We start from the raw sequence: 15,557 nt of genomic DNA, 5'->3' as shown, positions 1-15,557 counted from the left end.
TAAAGCTAATAGTATTTATTTCTATACAAAAATATCGTCCGATCTCTTAACTTAACTGTAGGTAAATTAGTTAAAGTAGATTTCGGTTATGGAAACCCGAAGTCATGTTAAACATTTATATGTGAGGACTTATGAGATATGGCTTGCATTACTTTCGTTCTATGAAATGCCCATGTTGCATACCTTAAATGGCTAATCGGAAATCGGACTCACATAAATATTCCAAAGAAATCATGACAACTGCGCTAATAGAAATAATTTTAAAGTTTTGTAAAAATTATATAAATTAAAATGCGTTTGATGATAAGCATGGAAGAAAGTATAAGCAGAGAAAAAAATGAACAATTCCCAAAATTGGATTTCTAATTTGAAAAGTGATATTAATTAAAATTAAACAGTTTCTTATCGAGGCAAGCCATAGATTAAGGTAATACAAGTAATAACGGTGCCTACGTACATTGACTATAGATTCGACTTCTCTATCAGGCATTTACAGAATATTGTAAACACAAAATCCTAAAAGTATTTAAGATATTATTGAAGCCCGATATTGTTTTGTGATTTGGAAAGTCCGTCAAATTTGGAAAAATTCTAAAAATTGAAGGCAATTCAAAAATTTAAAATCAATAATTAAAAATATTAATAAATGCTCAGAGTCTATTAAGATATTGTTATTAGTGTTCAAAGCAACTCAAAAATATTTGTATGAATTGCTCAATTATTGCTCAGAATTAATTCCAAAATTTGCTTAAGATATTTTCTGAAATTACGAAATAATAACATAGGCACAACTACTTCCTGAAAATGAATTCAAAATGAAAATTATGCATTTATATGTATATATATAAATTATTTATAAGAGTCGCCTAGGTAAATTATTTAAACTATGCTTAATTACGATTTTCATTATATGTCATCTAATAGCAAGTTCAAGCTCTCGACTTCCTGCTTGAGTTGAAGAAATGTTAGTAATCCCCATATAGATATGTGGGCTGTTGATGCGTGATCTTGCTGCTTTGCTGGTAGAGATTGTGATGCGAGGAAGAGCGATGGGCGAAGTTGGCGGCAACGGCGGCGGTTTCGGCGGTATACGAATGCGATTGTGAATGTCGCTGAGTCGGCGAATGGGCGCGCCTAGCACGACGCTCCTCGATGTTAGCCGGCCACCGTTGATGAAAGCGCGTCGAGTCCTCCGACGAACGACGGCGATGATAACGTTTCGCCGAACTGTTGGCCAGTGGAGCTGGACTCTGCTCGGACTGTTGGCGGTAGCTGCTGTCGTCGCCGCTGGCAGCGCTAAGTGCCTGCTGGTACTGACGCCTCATTCGCTCGTCCAGCGACGAGCTCGGCGTGGGCGTGCGGAGATCGATGACGTCACCATGGGAATTGCGACGAATTGGTCGCTGCATGTCCTGGTTGTAGTTCTCATAGAGATTGCGTCGCTGCTTGTTGCGCTGATGCTGCTGCTCATGGGCATCGAGCCGTTGTCGCCACTCGGCTGCCGACACCTGCTGGCCATAGAGATCGGGCTGTGGCTGGAACTGGGCAGCGCCACTGCCATAAATATTCTGATAGCTGGACTGCCGCCAAGCTTTCTCGGCGGCAGCGGCATTATTAGCCAGCTGCTGGCGTCGCTGTGAGCGACTGGAACTGCTTTCCGATGAGTCCTCGCCGGAGGTGCCCAAGCCCTGGTCCTTCTCATCCCCGCCGTAAGCCTTAAAGGGCGCACCTAGGAAACCCTTGGACCCATAGGCATAAGGTCCGTTCAGTCCCATGCTGGGATACTGCATGTAATAGGACTGCACAAAGGGTTTCTCTATCACATTTGCGAGCTTCATATCAGCCGCACTATTATCCACCTCATCTTCGGAGCCATCGTCACGACCCGTCCAGGTCAACCAAGAACCAGGTCCGAAGAGCGACAGCAACACAGGTAGCAAGAAAAGCCCATGCATAGCGCCAAAGAAAATGACGAGGAAAACCATTTTGAAGAATACCAGAAAGATATAGCTCTGTGCTAGTAATAGAGCTATAATGCCCAAAATCGTCGAGCTGGAGCCTTGCACTATGGGCAGTCCGAGCGAATGAAGAGCCTCACGTACACGCGCTTTGGGACTGCGCTTCTTCGACGACATGTAGGTGTAGCAGATATGCGCAGTAAAGTCCACAGAGAAGCCAATGCACATGATCAGATTAATCATAGATATCGAGTCCAGATTCACATCCCACAAAGCCATATAGCCAGCGACGCCCAACTCAATTGATATGACGGAAAAGGCTACCCATAACGAGCAGAGGATATTGGGAATGAAGACGAACGAGATGATCATCATAATGATCGCACCAATGACCATGGCCTGCAGTGAAACGGGACGAACCAGTTCGAATTGATCGAAGAACACAAAGTAGGGATGAAAGATGGAAGCATTCAACGGTGAGTCTTTGCATATTTTCCGTAAATCTCGCACCATTTCCTTTTCATGATTCGTATCCGTAATATTAACAGCCTGTATAAGGAATCTCGAGGCAATGATCTGTGTCTCATCCTGGTTTAGACGCACATCCAGTGAGAATGGATTGCCAGGGAACAACCAGTGGTCCTTGACTGCATCAATAAACGATTGTTCATCATCGATCGTCTCATTCAGATAATCACTGTTCCGTTCCATGAACGACAGAAACGAGCGCAGCCACGATTCAGTATATAATGAAGAGGTTACATATGATGTGTGCTCTAAAGTGCTTGTCAAATTCTCTATTTGCTCTTGTACTTCAGGATCTGAGTAATTCAGAGGACCCGCAATGATAACCTGTAAAAGAATTGATTGGATTAATGGTTTGGAGCGTGTTAAGTGTTGACGAAAAGCTTACCTGCATTCTGTAAGGAAACTCCCGATAGTAATCATCTTCACGATCGAAAAACTCCACAGAATACGAATCCTCCCGTGACAATTTGCGTCTCTCCAGTCCCTCTTTGATTTGTGTGACTCCGTAGCAAGCTCCAGCCAGATAGCTGGCGAAGGCGAAAATAATAAATATCTTGCACCATTTGTTATTAATGACCGAAGCCAGTTTGTCCTTGAAAAATGCCATGAGCATGTGATCCTTGTTATCGACGGGATTATCTGGATCATTGGGATCGATACCGCCAGCCATGATTGCCTTGTAGAGGAAGTTGCGTTTCTCTGTAATATTAGAGAAAAGTCGCTTTAGTCCAATTGCCATTGACCTCAATTCTACAGATTGATTTCGACGTTCTTCTTAGCCGAGACTAGTTTGATTTTAGTCTCATGATCAAGTTCATGTCTCAGCTGGTAGTTGGTCGAGTAAATTAATTTCATTCTCTCTATGCTTGGCACTAAACTGGTTGCTCGGGCCAACAAGTCAGGCCTTGGGCCTGTTACAACCAACCAAGTTTTGTCATCAGTTGAGCGCGAACTATAGAATTTAATTGTAGATTCGTAAAAGATCAAGAACAATGATGTGTCCATGATTGGAACTGTCTGTATAACTATTGTAGATATAAGCGCATTTTTGTTGATGAAACAATCATATTTAAAATTTTCTAAAAGTCTTCTTCACTTGACACTTCTGTTTATGCTTACGCTCAAAAAATGTGAAAATTACAGGCTACTTTTCGATATGCTATGCCCCTAAAGAGACGTAACAATTATTTTTGGGTTATTGATAGAGGCGGTTACTAGTAACTCAAGTATCCAAATTTGGTTCTAGCTCTTAACCTGTAAAAGATATAAGCTTTGCGGTTGCCCGAGTATATATACGAAATTCGATGTCTCTAGCATCAATAGTGCCAAAATATAGCAACATTTAAAAATCACTATATCTTCAGGTCCGATTTGCCACGCCCCTAGTAAGCGTAAACATATAATTTTTGTATTCTTCATTCTTTGATACACGTTTCAAATTTTAGCGTTACAGCTTTAAAACTCTAGGAGATACCTTTTTATCCGATTTTCCCCCAATGGGTGTAGATGTATTCGCCATAGCTTGATCAACAACTAATATGATTTCTGGAATATCGGAAAATGCGAACCCACCCCTAGTGGGCGGTTCGGGAAAATCGGAGATGTACACGAGTATGTATTCCGAATTTCAAGCCTCTAACTTTATACAGACGGACGGACAAGACGAACATTGCATAACACCTATATACTCATATCATTTTCGTGAATGAGTATAAAAGAATAATTAAATATACATAGTTGAAACCACGTATATATGAAAATAGAATTACTTAAAAATTAAAAGGAGTCGTATATCTCGACATGCGATCCAAAACATGATTTCCTCTCTCCTCTCTTACCTCAAACTCACATTTGATTTCCGCAAATTATTAATTTCTAAAACCGATGTGTACTTTCGTTATATCTCCGCTTACCTTTAATCGCCACCGACAAGGGCTTCACTTTACAACCAAAGATAGCATGAAGATTCCTACGCTCCCTGTACCCAGATATTGCCATGCAGGCGGCAAAGAAAGTGATGTGCCACATGAATGTGAAGCAGACGGCAAACACAGAGTAGGTACAAAATATCTTCACCGAGCGAAAAGGGCTGATGATACCAATCAGGAAAGAAATAAAGTCAGTGACTGATGTAATCGTTATCGAAACGGCTGCCTCGGACATCATATGAGCCATACGCTCATGGACGGGCATCTTGGCCGGAGTACGTCGCCAGCCAGCCAACATTACAAACGTATCATCGATGCCAATACCTATAATCCAATAAATCGAATTCAAGTAAATGTCAAATTTTTGGATATGTTTAAGAGCTTACCAATCATTAGAAAAGGCGCTGCTAAATTAATTCCAATAAACTCGATGCCGCAGTACATGGCTAAGCCAAAAGCAGCTAAGGTGGCCATTATGGCTGAGATATTGCCCATCAGACCAAGAAAAGGTTTCGACCGTACCGCATCACCCATCATGCAAGTAATGATGCTAAAGTAAATCGATAAACAAATTCAAAACGTCGTCTCCATTAGTTTTAAAAATAGAAAATACTTACCTAAACAAACCCATGAGCAGAAAGGTAGAGCTAAAGTAAGGCACTACCGTCTTGGTATTCTTTTCCAATTCATGATCCAGAGTTCGCGAGGCGAAATAGGAAACCGAAATATGCTTGAACATGCCCGATTTTTCAGCCTTGCCCACGACTTTTAAAAATGTTTCTTCCCATTCACCGCCCCTAAAATGTGGGAATTCAATATTAAAGATGTTATATCCGACTTGATTTTCTTTCTTACTTTGCATCCTGACGTTTTGTATCAGCAGTGACAAAGTAAACTAGTTGAATCGCCGGCACGCTTATTATATAATTATCTTCAGTTAGTTTAGTGCCACCAAAGAATACTGGAAAGGCGTGAGCATCCCATGTCACGGGATTAAACATGATGGGAAATGTTAAATTCAATTGACCCGACTCGATCTACGGAGAGAAAGAACTTAGTTGCGTTTATCTAGAAACGAATTTGCACTCACATCATCCATCAGAGCATCCAAGTTTAAGATATCATTCTCGAAACACTCGTTTTCCCAGCGAGCACAAATGTCCTTGTAGGTAAATGTCTCGCCATCATATATCGTTGACGCATTCTGTATGAGATTGTCAAGCTGTCGTAGCTCCATGAAAACCTCTCTTCGCAACATATTATCGTCGCCATCTTTTGGTATTACTATAACTCGGCCAAAACGACCTGCAAATCACAGAAATAAATATTAATATAAATCCAATAAAGTTGTCTTAAATTAGATTTGGTAATGTTACTTGTACTGAAGTTATTTGACAACTTAATGGTTTGAAACGTATGGCTCTACATATGTTAATTATATCATATATTTTTAATAGTATATTTTTCAAAACAAATATAAATATCTTACATATAACACATTACCTTTAATGAAACTTTAACGAAATGAATGACCTCATTAAATCATATAAGGAGTCTTTACAGATTTAATTCTCTCATCAAAAGAGATGGCATATGCCACTCAAAAGTTAAACAACTATCGCGCTGCGTATGATCAAATTTAATCATAATTTGACCCTATTTTAGACCAGTGTGCACTGCCTAGGCCTTCTTCAGTGCCAGCGCCTTCGTTTTGTATCTGACGACGTGACAATAATTCAAATCAGTTTTATTTTCAAAGATCTTTTTATTAGTTATTTGCGCTGGTATAATTCACTTCCACATTGTTAGAGTATTGTGCAAATCGTTTTGTGTTTAATGCGCCATAACAAATGCAGCAGTCACAGTCACAGACCCGCTATATATGCAAATAAATATCTACCTGTGTGCGTAGATAACATTAAAAGTATCTTTCAAATATAATTAATATATAAGATATATAAATATATATATGTATATAAATATTTGAAAGAAACTTTTTATATTATCAACACATGTATTTACATTAGATATGCAGATATGTATATATATATATATATATATATATATATATATATCAGAATATATCTGCATATCTAATGCTGGTTGCCTAGCATCTGGATGAAACGTGACGCTCAACACGTTCCATTCGCGAATATTTTGTCAATAAACTTGTAAAATTTATAATACACATTTTGAAATAAACAAAATTTGATCGTGGCTTTATAATATATACAAATGGACACACTGAAATAGAGGCAGAGATAATTTTCTACGGCGACGAGCTGACTTGATTTAGCCCTGTCCGTCTGTCTGTCCGTCTATCCGTCCGTTCGTATGTATGAACGCGTCGATCTCAGAAGATATAAAGCACTTTAAATTTGTTTCCTAGGTCCGTGTATATCACGCACATATCGAGTTTTTCTATAAAAATTAATAATTACTCCCGATACTTTATTATCGATTACAATCCTTATCGAGAGCTAGTTATTTAGTTATATCTTCTACACCTTTAGAGGTAGGGCTTCAAAATTTTAGGTGCAGACTTATATCTATATATATAAAAGAAAGTTGTGTAAAAGTGTTCCAGCACTTATAACTGGAGATCTGCTGGACCGATTTTCATGGTTTTTGATTTGTTGGATTTGTCTCCGCTACGAGTAGGATAGTAGATCTTAAAACTACTGAACAAATTTTACGAATACTTTAACGCGGTTTTTTCCCTAAAGATTCAAATTTCCATTGATACTCAGTAGGCTTGATAACAGTGACAGTTTTCGGTCCTGCTCTCATATTATACAATAGTATAGAAGCAAAGAAACAAATGAAGTCAGTCAGTCTACGCCACAGCCTCAGGCGAACCTGAGTATTCATAAAAAAACAAGTAAGAAAGCTCTAGTCGAGACTGCTCGACTACGAGATCCCCTGAACCCTACAAGCAAATAATAGTTCAATAATAATTAGCACACACACACGAATACAAAGAAACACAAGCACACACACACGCGCATACAAACAAATACACGCACACACATACACATACAAATTAACACACACATACAAATAAACTGTAAAACATTTACAGGCGTTTGCGCTTTGGTTGCGCTGCAGTGTTGGCAATATTAGGAGAACTTATTTGTTGAATAGTTTAATTTCTAGACGTACGATCGTAATGAAACTTTCCGAACGTAATCATAATGTTTAAATGTATGTGTATACCGAAGCACAAGTCTCTAGTATTTGATATACGACTTTTACAGAGATGAGGGTGAGGGGGTGGATTTTAATAAAAACCGAAATTGTATAAAATGAATCTTAATATACATTTTAAATTTGGAGACTCTAGCTTGAAAGATGTAGGAGATCTAATTTCTTAAGTGATCTTCGATAAGGTTTTTCATCGATAAAAAAGTATCGGAGTAAGTTATCGTTTTTTAGTGATAAACTCGATATGCGCGTGATATATACGAACATTTAAAAAAAAAAGTTGAAGTCTCTAGCTCTTATATCTTCTGAAATCGACGCGTTCAAACATACGGACAGACGGACAGACAGACGGACAGGGCCAAATCGACTCAGCTTGTCGCCCTGATCAAGAATATATATATACTTTGTGGGGTCTGCCACGCCTCCTTCTGCCTGTTACATACATTTCAACAAAACCATTATACCCTGATTTCCCATTTTTAATGGGTTCAGGGTATAAAAAGCATATTTCATAAAAATAATACGCGTGCATACAGAAGCTCAATATCTCGAAAGTTCAGGTATTTGTTTGTCTCAAACATAAATTTGTTTAAATTATTTATATTTATATTTCTCGATTGATTTTATGTGGTTTTGTGCGAGGGCATATTCAGTATTACTATTAATCAAAATGCCGCGTCCTAGAAGATCTAATCTTTCCCGGCGGACCCATAATGCAATTAGGCAACGGAATAGCGCGAGTCAATTATCTGACGAAGAACGAGAAATCGCCCGAGAAGGGCGCCGCGTTAGTACCCAGCCAAGAAGGGCCTTAATTCGTGCTTCTCAAAGAGCCAGTCCGTGAAACGGCAATAAGAAATAGTTCAAGCGTTTTATTATCTGGTGATTTCCGACAAACACTACCAGTAGTTCCAAGATCTACTGCTGCCGACGAAATAAATGCTTGCCTCAAAGCATCAAAGCTGTGGCGATATGTAACCAAACTTCAACTGTCTGTAAATATGAGAGTTGCATTGTTGAACGATCTATCTGCTGATGATTTCTCGAAGCAATTGCTGAATATCGGTAATGGCCGTATTCCTGTTGACGAATCGAGTGGCTGGATTTCATTTACTCAAAATTTTTGCAATTTCGTCTCATTAAAAGATGAGCTTATCAACAAAGTATTTCAGAATATCATTGCTTTCCACAAAAATACTAAATGGCTAAAAATAAAGATGTGGATGACTTAATTTTATAATTCAAAATAACATCGTTGATACTCTGTATTTATTCAAATATATCGACTGTGTAACAAACGAAGAAGAAGCCACTAATTATCCAACTGAATTTTTGAACTCCTTAGATGTGCCTGGTTACCACCACACAATTTACAACTGAGGTTGGCTCGGTAGTTATCATGCTTAGAAATTTAAACCAACCAAATCTGTGCAATGGAACGCGTTTGGTGATAAGAAAACTGATGAGCAATGTGATTAACGCGTCGATACTCAAAGGAAAATTTAAAGATGAGGAAGTTCTTATTCCTAGGATTCCGATGATCCCAACAGATATGCCCTTTGAGTTTAAACGAATTCAATTCCCGATTCGTCTTGCCTTCGCTATGACGATCAACAAATCACAGGGCCAATCTTTGACTATTTGTGGCCTCAATCTAGAAAATGATTGTTTTTCTCATGGTCAATTGTACGTAGCATGCTCACGTGTTGGCAAACCATCCACATTATTTGTTCTTGCACCTGACCAAAAAACAAAGAATGTCGTTTATCACAAGGTGCTTGCATGAAAATCCGATTAATAAATTAATCAGAGTGTATCCCAACTTGAACAACATAGCTTTCAACAATTATTTACCTAGAAATAATGGATAGGGCACTGCAACGTTTGCCGGGCCAGCTAGTGTATTTTATATAATTTACGTTTTTGTTGTTTTCGTTAACCCCCATCTTTATATCCACCCCCTCAACATTACTTTTGCAAAAGGAGTATTTCAAATACAAGGGACTTTTGCTGAGGCATGTACGCGAAGTTTAATGTTATAACGACCTGCAAGTTTCATGGGCATAGCTCATCAACAAGAAAAGTTATTAAACAATTAAGTTTCCATAGTAAGCCCACACTGCAGCGAACGCGTGTTTGTGCTTGTATCCCTATGTTTATATATGTATTTTCTGTGTAAGCAGAAAGACTCGAAGAATTATTGTGAAATATCAATTCTTCGAATGGTTCAAGGGATTTCTTAGTCGACCAGTTTCGACTAGAGCTTTCTTAATTGTTTTAATATGCATACATTGATTTTGATCGAATACTGCCAAATACAAAATAGACCATATGCGGAGTAAGTACACAGAAATACATATAAATACCCAATGAAAAAATATATCAGAGCAATTCAAAAATGCATTACAACATTGTCTAAAATTACTAGTTATGTATTTACTATTCTCTAAAATGTACTTAATGGAAAGAAATTAAACATTTTATATGTACTTCAAATTAAAAATGTATTTGTAATACAAACAAATTATTTTTTTTAAATAGTAATAGAAATAATAATCTACTGAGCGATTCTAGAAGCTGTTGAACGTATATCTAGTTAACCAAAAACTTCTTAGTTTTACTTTGTGGTAATATGTTATGCAGATGAAAATTTTACAAAACAGAAAATAATTTTTAAAAAAATTGTGCGAGACTTCCCATACCGGGAATTGAACCCGGGCCTTCCGGGTGAGAGCCGGATATCCTAACCACTAGACAATATGGGAGACGTGTTTAAGTCTCACCCAAATGACAAATGAATAGCTATAAAGCAGTGCAAGCAGTGCAAGGTGTTCAACTTGGAAACTGTAAGGCTGTGTTATTGATAATTTTTTTTTTTAATGCACGACAATGTTCATAGTACCAATAGATTTATATAACTTCATCGAAAGACTTGATTAACAAATAAAAATAAAATACAAAAATAATGCATCACTTTGTTGCGCTACATAAAAATAATATACTTAATTTCTTGATACAGACAGGCGAAAGTTAGTTGCAGTGCAACACAATTTATTTGCTAACATGCAACTCCATTTGAGTTTGAAGCATTTGAAATCGCCTCCGTGGCTACGGGAATACACAGACACAGCAACGACCACAAGTGCAAGTTAAGCGAAGCGTAGCGAACTGGTCGAAACCAAATAAATGCGGTCTAGATAGTGTCTATAAACAGTTAGCTCAAATGCAACAGTTGTTGCCACTGCTGATGTTACCGCTGTTGCTTTTTCTGTTGCTGTTTCTGCTACTGCTGTTTCTTACTGCAACTCACAAGACTTGTTGTGCATCTTCTCCTTGCGATTGTCAAAACCAAAGTTCAATGATGCTACGCATACATGCACAGGTTAAATGATCGCTAGATTAAGTGGTTAAGTCGAGATCTCGAAATACAAAATTACTCTTATGAGCATTGAGTTAAGACCTCGTTGCCATTGAGTGCAGCGCTTTGTAGAATGCGGCCAGCAGATTTAGCAAGAAGCGTTTGTTAATCTCGTTTCGTATGTTATATTTCGCTCACTCATGCTCTGGCTCTTTCTCTGTGTGAACTCATTATATTTGATGATTTTTTATAGTCATAAAAAATCAGTTTTTGTTTTACAATTTGTGCAAAATTTTGTGTACATTATTATTATTACTATTATTATTATTTTTTTGCAAAGCAACCTTTATCATATTGAAAACTCTTACTACACACTTACTATTGACCTGCTTTGCGCACCTACGTCTTTGTGACTGGGCACACTATTTACGATTCATTTGTTATACACATATCTCTAAATTGAAAATGTAGTATTTGTTAATTCGTCGTTGCCCTGATACATGTTTAGTATGATATTAAAAATAATTCTCAGAATTTATTTTAGCCTTCGGTTTAAGTCACATAAATATAAAATTTATTTACTGTGCGATAGGATACCAAGTCTCCCATATGGTCTAGTGGCTAGGATATCTGGCTTTCACCCAGAAGGCCCGGGTTCGATTCCCGGTATGGGAAATATATTTTTTTCTTTAATTTGTCATATATATATATACATATGCAGTCTTATATATACATACTTCTTGCAGTCAATCAAGCAAGTTAAATTTATTAATTATAGTTGATGTTTTAACTGTCTTAAAAAATGGTCTGATTGATTTGGTAATAACTTGAAGCTTATTGTGATTACGTTTTACTGCTACTGACTCAAGTCACTCGGTTTTTTTCTTTTATTTGTGGCACAATGTCATTTGGCAATTTTACATCGTTTGCCAGCCTTAGTTTTGATTGTTGTTGTTGGCTTTGGTTAATAAGCCATTTAGTGTAGTTAATAGCGTGTAGAAACTCTGCCGAGGTTCAAGACCCTATTCAAATGTTGCCCACACATTTCATCTGCGCGTTCATTTTGTAGACTTGAACTTTAATGTTAGAAACTAAATGTTGTCTGAGTCAAACAGAGATTTGCAACACAGCTTTTCAGGGAACTGAGATGAAGCATAAGCGCGGTGGAAAAAGTGTTGCAATTTTTAATTAGATGACTAAATTGGTGTCGTCGAGCGATTTCACTTGCCCAATGTTTGACTATTTATTATAGGCAACCATTTAAGCCCCACCCTATGCACATAGAGAAACTTTGAATGTGGTTGCTTGCTGTTATTGTTGGAACTTACCCGGCCTGGTAATGCGTCCTACATTGAAGCGATGCGTATAATTCACTTTGAAGTATTGCTCAACAAGCGCACGCTCGGCCTTACCCTCGCCATTTATGGGCGAAAATAGATATTCGGGATCGATTTGGTACTTTAACTGCTGATAGCTGCATAATATAAGTATTGTTAAAGATCATCCTTTTAAATTGTATAAAACATTTTGTTGTAACTCACCCAGTCATACAGAGCAGCGTTATCATCACGGGTATGATAACAAAATAGCCCGGATGTTTGGCTATGCAAATGCCCAGGTGATAAAATGATTTGTTTAGTGTTTTGTCGACACATGAAATGCCACACGTCATCTGTAAATTGAATTAAAAATACAGCTGTTATTGAGATATAGGTATAATGAAGTTATCTAAGTAAGTTAATAGGTATTAGTTAATTTTGTACAACTATATCTCAAGATCAACTAATTGAAGCAATCGCATTAATAACTAAGCTCATCTGAGCCTCGATTGCGTGCATGCTGTACTCTAGTGAAGGTGAAAGACTTAAGGCAAAACTATACTGAAACTGTTATTATACGCTATCTATGTACATACACAAATACATTTGCACAACGTAGGTTTGTAAAGGTTGGTAGGCATTATTGTATTTGTAGTGTGCTTGTTTTGCCTTGTGCATCGGCACCTTCAACTTAACGTAACACGCATTGTTTTTAGTATGCTTTTTGTCTGAATAGATTCGAGAAAATAAAATATATATAAATGCCCTTGTTCTTCTAACCAAACATAACAATAAAGTAAATAACGACAAAAATAAGTCAGTAATGCATGCACATTAACATGATCATGGAAGTCAAGTACAGGACTATAATAAACAGTTTTATATAATTACTTTAAATTAGTTTCGCCAGTATAACAAGATTTTTTAATAGAAAGAACAGATATAATAGGAATTCGCGGCTAAAATTATAATAGTAACTTAGGAAAAAATAAAAATATTCTCGCCCCCGGGTGGACTCGAACCACCAACCTTTCGGTTAACAGCCGAACGCGCTAACCGATTGCGCCACGGAGGCTGCTGATGGTTGACTGTCCAATTTCATTTTCGTGTTGTAAGCCAGAATTTCTTTTAAGAATATTTTTGAGTTAGTGTAATTCGTGCTCAAGTTAATTTGGTTAGAATTCACTCAGCATACATAGGCCTCCGTGGCGCAATCGGTTAGCGCGTTCGGCTGTTAACCGAAAGGTTGGTGGTTCGAGTCCACCCGGGGGCGAAAATACTTATTTTGCAATTTTTTTGTAGTAACATAATTTTCAATACGGTCGTGATGTTAAGTTGGGATCTTTTAGTCATTCCAATGTTTTGGAGATGAAAGTTGTTATACCGTGATCGACTTTTTTGCAGTCGGTGACGATGGATCTTAAATTTGTATATATAATTAAAACAAATTCCTGAATTCCTTTTTCAAAAATTTCTACAAAAAATCATAATCTAAACGCATTGTATATTTTTCATTATAATGAAAACAATATTTGTTGCTGCGCAATTTGTTTAGGCAATTACTCATGCCAAACACAGAATATTTCACATTATGAGTTCGTCGAACAACGAACTTCAATGAGCTACATGAATAGAACATTAGCATTATAATTGCCCAATACCAAAAAAAAAAAAAAAAAAAAAAAAAAAAAAAAAAAAAAAAACAATGAAGAGCACAATAACAATAAGATGGAAGCCACAACACTTTCAATGAAATAACATATGAAGCAAATTTGAGTCTGTCCACTTACAGAATAACAGTGTATAGAAATGGTCATAAGAAGGGTCTGTTAAGCTGTTGCAAGCTAGGTGCATTGTGAATACAATCGCTCTACTGCTTAATAGTAATTGGCCATCATCTTTGGCTTTTACAATTTGTATCTTGGTGTTTGCATGTTAAACGCCGAGCTTAACATCAATTAACCATATGTACTGTATATATTTATATCTATAGCTGCAGCTGTATATTTAAAAGCATATACATACTTGGTAACTTTCTATTTTTTCTCGTTCGGGTTCAACGACAACTGACACTGCACTTTTACAAAGGAAAAAAATGGTAACAAAACAGACATTACAACACAGACGCCCGTTGCCCATAGCACACTTGAGTCTTTTGGCTTTGGATTTGCTTCAGTCAAGGTTAGAGCTTCAGTCTGGACCGTTGCAGCAACTATTGTTATTGTTGTTGGTATAGCGGTTCATTATGTCAAAGTGATTTAATAAACAAGTTGGGCGCCAAGCATCAACATCAAAGTAGTGTTGTGTGGCAACAGTCGCCAACGTCGGCAATATTTATATTTGTGTTAAGAGGCTAGCAAATGAATCTCTGTCGCTGTCCATCAACACAGTTCAGTGCAGGGCCAAAGCACCTCAAGTCCTATGTTGCCCACTTCCATAATACTACATAGTTAGGTAGAATAACAGTTAAAAAGTTATGCAAATATGCAACAATTTTCGTGCACGACTCATGTGATGGCTTCATTTTACTATTTACTTCACAGGTGTACGACGAATGCTACTCAAAAAGTTCTTGTAGTAAAGAAATTTGTCAGTTAAGTGGCTAACTTTAATTACATGAGCCAGTCAGACTACCGAATTCGTAGATTTAATAAAAAAGTTCTCACATACGTTGAAATACGTAGGTAACAATCACATTGCTAAAATGAATTGGGATACTTAAACAAATAAGAATATATTCTTCAAATATATTATTTTGGCAAAACTCTTAATATAAACAAGTCGGTATAGCCAACTAGAAGATACACAAACTTTTAGACGAGAAAAACACGTATTAGCCGCATCATTCAAACTAACGCTTTCACAAACTAAAGCATTTGTGCAACAAAGGCCACAATCAGCTTAACGATTTCTCTGCAGCTGAGAATTTCGACTCTATTAAATAAAATAATTAAATTTGAAGGAATGCTCGCATTTCAATGTGTGTGTGCACATGTATACAAATTATGCATACACAGCTTCTACGTGCTATCGACCATACGATTCACAAAATTAGATTTGCTTTACTAACGGATACAGGTCAAATCGCAGATTACCTACATATAATTATAACTAACCTTAAACTTAAACTTTTTCGACACAAAATATAACAAAAATCAAAACAGTATAATATACACATTACAACAAATTCATTATTTGTACGAGATACGATTTAATAATTCGTTTTTTTTTTTTTTTTTTTTTTTTTTTTTTTTTTTTGTAA

At 37.0% G+C, this 15,557-nt stretch overlaps 1 long non-coding RNA gene and 4 other non-coding genes across 5 annotated transcripts; 3 read left to right on the top strand and 2 right to left on the bottom strand.

Annotated features, from left to right (window-relative positions):
- Positions 1-7,824: 7,824 nt before the first annotated feature.
- On the top strand, positions 7,825-8,448 carry LOC149091231 (uncharacterized). The gene is made up of 2 exons (XR_016197065.1): positions 7,825-8,178; positions 8,272-8,448. It is a non-coding gene; the product is annotated as an uncharacterized LOC149091231 (long non-coding RNA).
- Positions 8,449-10,311: 1,863 nt separating this feature from the next.
- Positions 10,312-10,383, bottom strand: TRNAE-CUC (transfer RNA glutamic acid (anticodon CUC)). The gene has a single exon. It is a non-coding gene; the product is annotated as a tRNA-Glu (tRNA).
- Positions 10,384-11,579: 1,196 nt separating this feature from the next.
- On the top strand, positions 11,580-11,651 carry TRNAE-UUC (transfer RNA glutamic acid (anticodon UUC)). Its single transcript has one exon. It is a non-coding gene; the product is annotated as a tRNA-Glu (tRNA).
- A 1,645-nt stretch (positions 11,652-13,296) lies between these two features.
- TRNAN-GUU (transfer RNA asparagine (anticodon GUU)) lies at positions 13,297-13,370 on the bottom strand. The gene has a single exon. It is a non-coding gene; the product is annotated as a tRNA-Asn (tRNA).
- A 124-nt stretch (positions 13,371-13,494) lies between these two features.
- On the top strand, positions 13,495-13,568 carry TRNAN-GUU (transfer RNA asparagine (anticodon GUU)). Its single transcript has one exon. It is a non-coding gene; the product is annotated as a tRNA-Asn (tRNA).
- Positions 13,569-15,557: the final 1,989 nt, after the last annotated feature.

Source organism: Drosophila navojoa, chromosome 5, assembly GCF_054131105.1.
Source record: "Drosophila navojoa isolate 15081-1374.11 chromosome 5, UAZ_NAV_1.0, whole genome shotgun sequence".
In the NCBI taxonomy this organism is placed as follows: domain Eukaryota; kingdom Metazoa; phylum Arthropoda; class Insecta; order Diptera; family Drosophilidae; genus Drosophila; species Drosophila navojoa.
This window is presented reverse-complemented; position numbering and strand designations above follow the sequence as displayed.